The sequence below is a fragment of the Cupressus sempervirens genome, chromosome 3 (assembly GCF_028749045.1).
Source record: "Cupressus sempervirens isolate cs-2001-9-10 chromosome 3, ASM2874904v1, whole genome shotgun sequence".
In the NCBI taxonomy this organism is placed as follows: domain Eukaryota; kingdom Viridiplantae; phylum Streptophyta; class Pinopsida; order Cupressales; family Cupressaceae; genus Cupressus; species Cupressus sempervirens.
In genome coordinates this window covers 308850723-308856243 of record NC_143120.1, presented here as the reverse complement: position 1 = coordinate 308856243, position 5521 = coordinate 308850723, and positions in this window count along the sequence as shown.

Here is a 5521-nt window from a genome sequence, read left to right as displayed (position 1 = left end):
AGAGAGAGAGAGAGAGCGAGAGAGAGAGAGAGAGAGAGGAAGAAAGAGAACTTGAGAGAGATAGACAGTAGGCGGTAGGAGAGGGAGAGGGAGAGAAATAGGGGGGATGAGAGTGTGTGTGACAAATGTAGAGAGTAGGGGATGGGAGAGAAGAAGAAGAGTGGGGGGATAAGAGTGTGCGTATCTATGAAAGTGAAGAGTAGGGGATGGGAGAGAGTGTGAAAGTGTGAAAGTAGGGGGTGGCAGAGAGAGAGTACGACGATAGGGGAGAGAAAGTAGGCAGTGGGAGAGGAAAAGAGAGAGGGGGGATGGGAGTGTGTGTGTAAGAGAGATAGAGCAGGGGATGGGAGAGAGTGTGAGAGTGTGAGAGTAGGGGGTGGCAGAGAGAGAGAGTATGATGATGGGGGAGAGAAAGTAGGCAGTGGGAGAGGGAAAGAGAGAGGGGGGGATGAGGGTGTATGTGTAAGAGAGATAGAGTAGGGGATGGGAGAGAGTGAGAGTGTGAGAGAGTAGGGGATGGGAGAGGAGAGAGAGAGTAGGGGATGGGGGAGAGTGTGAGAGTGTGAGAGAGTAGGGGATGGGAGACGAGAGAGAGCAGGGGATGGGGGAGAGAAAGTAGGCAATGGGAGAGAGAGTGGGAGAGGCAGAGAGAGCTTGTACAAGATGGGGGAGAGAGAGAGTAGAGAGGGAGAGAGAGAACTTGAGAGAGAGAGAGAGATAGTAGGTAGTAGTAGTGTGAGTGTGAGAGAGAGTAGGGGGTGGTAGAGAGAGTACGACGATGGGGGAGAGAAAGTAGGCGGTGGGAGAGGGACAGAGAGGGGGAATGGGAATGTGTGTAAGAGAGACAAAGTAGGGGATGGGAGAGAAGAGAGAGAGTAGGGGATGGAGGAGAGAAATTAGGTGGTAGGAGAGGGAGAGGGAGACAGATAGGGGGGATAAGAGTGTGTGTGAGAGATATAAAGAGCCAGGGATGGGAGAGGAGAGGGGGTGAGAGAGGTAGAGAGTAGGTGGTGGGAGAGGGAGAGTGAGAGAGAGTAAAGGATGAGAGAGAGTAGGAAGAGAGAGAGGGAGGGGATGGGAGAGAGAGTAGGGAGGATGGGGAGTGATGTGTTTTGAGAAAGTAGGCAGTGGGAGAGGGAAAGAGAGAGGGGGGGATGGGGGTGTATGTGTAAGAGAGATAGAGTAGGGGATGGGAGAGAGTGAGAGTGTGAGAGAGTAGGGGATGGGAGAGGGAGAGAGAGTATAGGGGATGGGGGAGAGTGTGAGAGTGTGAGAGAGTAGGGGATGGGAGACGAGAGAGAGAGCAGGGGATGGGGGAGAGAAAGTAGGCAATGGGAGAGAGAGTGGGAGAGGCAAAGAGAGCTTGTACAAAATGGGGGAGAGAGAGAGAGTAGAGAGGGAGAGAGAGAACTTGAGAGAGAGAGATAGTAGGTAGTAGTAGTGTGAGTGTGAGAGAGAGTAGGGGGTGGTAGAGAGATTACAACGATGGGGGAGAGAAAGTAGGCAGTGGGAGATGGAGAGAGAAGGGGGAATGAGAATGTGTGTAAGAGAGAAAAAGTAGGGGATGAGAGAGAAGAGAGAGAGTAGGGGATGGGGAAGAGAAATTAGGCAGTAGGAGAGGGAGAGGGAGAGAGATAGGGGGATAAGAGTGTGTGTGAGAGATCTAAAGAGCCGGGGATGGGAGAGAAGAGGGGGTGAGAGAGGTAGGGAGAGTAGATGGTGGGAGAGGGAGAGTGAGAGAGAGTAAAGGATGGGAGAGAGTAGGAAGAGAGAGAGGGAGGGGATGGGAGAGAGAGTAGGGAGGATGGGGAGTGATGTGTTTTGAGAAAGTAGGGGGTGGCAGAGAGAGAGTACGACGATGGGGGAGAGAAAGTAGGCAGTGGGAGAGAGAAATAGAGAGGGGGGGATGGGGGTGTATGTGTAAGAGAGATAGAGTAGGGGATGGGAGAGAGTGAGAGTGTGAGAGAGTAGGGGATGGGAGAGGAGAGAGAGAGTAGGGGATGGGGGAGAGTGTGAGAGTGAGAGAGAGTAAGGGATGGGAGACGAGAGAGAGAGAGCAAGGGATGGGGGAGAGAAAGTAGGCAATGGGAGAGAGAGTGGGAGAGGCAAAGAGAGCTTGTACAAGATGGGAGAGAGAGAGAGTAGAGAGGGAGAGAGAGAACTTGAGAGAGAGAGATAGTAGGTAGTAGTAGTGTGAGTGTGAGAGAGAGTAGGGGTGGTAGAGAGAGTACAACGATGGGGGAGAGAAAGTAGGTGGTGGGAGAGGGAGAGAGAGGGGGAATGGGAATGTGTGTAAGAGAGACAAAGTAGGGGATGGGAGAGAATTGAGAGAGTAGGGGATGGGGGAGAGAAATTAGGTGGTAGGAGAGGGAGAGGGAGAGAGATAGGGGGGATGAGAGTGTGTGTGAGAGATCTAAAGAGCTGGGGATGGGAGAGGAGAGGGGGTGAGAGAGGTAGAGAGAGTAGGTGGTGGGAGAGGGAGAGTGAGAGAGAGTAAAGGATGGGAGAGAGTAGGAAGAGAGAGAGGGAGGAGATGGGATAGAGAGTAGGGAGGATAGAGAGTAGGGAGGATGGGGAGTGATGTGTTTTGAGATAGTGCGTACGCGCTATAGTGCGTATGCACTATCTCAAATCACCAAAAAATGGTCAAAAACCAACCTTGGGGCCCATTTCATCCATTTTTAACTTTTGGTCTGTTATGCTCTCTATTATTCTGACAGAAAACACGGGTTTCAACATCTAGCAAACACTATTTCAACACTTTTGGAAGCTAGCAAACACCAAATTCAATCATTGGATACGTGATTTGAAGAATTTTTGAATATTCCTTTAATAGAAAAGGTTAGTGCAATCCATTTTAAATATTGTTTGTCGATATATAGATACAAATTTGATTATAATTTGATATGTTATGTAATATATAGTGAATTCATTGAAAATTGTATGTTTGAATGAAATGTTATTTCGAAATGGTTAGAAATTTGACAAGTTGTTTGATATATATTGTGTATTCGTTCAAATAATTATAATTTTTATATGTAATTAAATAATTTTTAATTTACACATTTTAAGTAATTCAGATGTTTGAATAATTTGACATGTAGAAATCATCATCATGCCAAGGAAGAAACCAAAGATTCAAACAAATGCAAATAGGGAGAGAGATTTGACAATTAAAATAGATAAAATGAAATTACTACATGAACAAAGAAAATTGCAAAGCAATGATGAAGAATTAACTTTCAAAGAGGATCAAGAACCACCAGTACAAAGAAACAAGGGGGAAGAATTAGAAAGACAAAGAGAACGAATGAGATTGTTACGCTCAAGAAGACAATTGAATTGTGAAGCTACACCATCCTCCAATTTTGGAGTCATATCGTCTGCTACACCATCTTCGAATGTTGGAGTCATATCATCTGCTACACCATCTTCCAATGTTGAAGTCATATCATCCTCTCATGTTGAAGAGACACTGATTTATAGATCCGATTATATACACATGCCATCATGTCATGTTGAAAGCACAACATCAACACATCAAGTAGGTGATATTCCATCTTTTACATCTTATTGCCAAGGCACATCATCTTCGATTCAAGGTACGCAATACACTCAACCTTATATTGATGTTCAAAATGTTGAGAGAATTGAAGAGATTAGAACACCTTCTAGAATTCGTTTTAGAAAACAAAAATATTTGATTGATATTGATACTAACATTTTGAAATCAATGCCTAACAAGATTAGCAAGCGTACTTGTCAAACAAAAGTTAATCATATGTGGAGATTATTTTTTGAAGAATTAAATATTACAGGTCAATGCCAATTATTTATTGAAATTATGAGGAATTTGAAATTTAGGCCTATCATGAAGATTCTTGGGCTAAGAACGATGGATGATTCAAATGAAAGAAATATTGTAAAGAATCTAATGAGTGCTTATGACAACGTGGGTTCTAAATCATGCACAAAAGATAGTAATATCACAAGACGAGTACTCACATCGACAATAGTAAGTAGCCAAATGAAGAAAGCTCGACTCATGAGAAAGACAAGGAAAACATTAAAAATTGGTAGAGGTACCTTAAGGAGAGCCATGCTAAGGCGTGAGAGATTAGAAGATCCAACAAAAAATGAGTTATGGAAATTTAGCGGTAGACTACCGCGAAAGGATAAAGAAATTAGTGAAGCCTTGAAATCATTGATCGAAGATTTTTGGAAAAATAACACACGTGTTTCTCCTAATCAAAGAGATGTTGTAAGAAGGAGGATTGGTAGCCAAAATAGTGAGCCACATGCGAAACATTTTTTGGACTCAACTCAGACACAATTTTTTGCAAAATTTATTGGTATGTATCCTCAAATTCGAATAAGTCAAAGATTTTTTGAGATGGGTAAACCCTTTTATGTGAAAATAAATCACACACGCACAACTTGTTGTTGTAGGATACATATTGAATTTTCTAACCATTTTAATGTTTTTAGGCACATATGCGTAGTTTTGCATTCTCAGTTTGTTTTGCAGGATTGTGACATAAAAGAGCCATCAAGATCTTCAAGGGAATTCATATCCAACATTTTATGTGAAATAGGGGACGACCAACAATTTTACAAGACATCATGCTTGGATGGTATGTGCTTATTTTGTGGTTCTTTGCAACTTTTATCAACTTGTCAACATATGGATAGTACAAATGCAATTGGAAATGAAATAGTAGATTACGAAAAATTCAAGACAGTGACATATGCTCTAAAAGATGGGAAACATGGTAAAAGATGTGATCTAGTTATTGAAAAGATTCCAGTGTATGAGTTCATAAAGATTTTTCGTGAAAAGATTATGTACGAGTATGCAAGGCATACCCATAGAGCTCGATGGTTGGATTTGCAATTCAAGTTGTGCAAGGATACGTTTCCATTAGATACCATTGTTTTGGTTGTAGATTTTGCAAAGAACTACACACTACAACCACAAAATGAGGTGCAAGCAAAGTATTATACATCTCAACAAGTTTCCATATTTGTTCACATAACATTCATGCATTCACCTACAAGTATAGAGGATGACAGGAAGATTTTGAGGGAGTACCATTTTTACATCAGTAATGATCGATCACATTCTACGGAGTTTGTACATGGTTGTTTTCAACTATTTTATGGAGATTTGGCTAACAGGGGCATATCATATCGTCAAGACATTATTTGGTCAGAGAATTGTGCATCTCAATTCAAGAATGCACAGATGTTCTATTGGTTGAGCAGGATGCATAGGTTGTGTAGAATTCAATATATGTGGAATTTCACAAAGGCTGGTCATGGTAAGGGAGAGCACGATGGTGCAGGCGCATGCATTAAAAGAGCCTTGGATCATGAAGAACTAAAGTACAAAGATGGAGCAATATTGATAGATGCAAAATCCATCGTCCAATGGTGTAACGGTACAATGGGTCCAGGTAAGGAAGGTGAGTCTATAGTTCGTAGATTTTTTTGGTTGATAGATAATACTAACATTGCACCA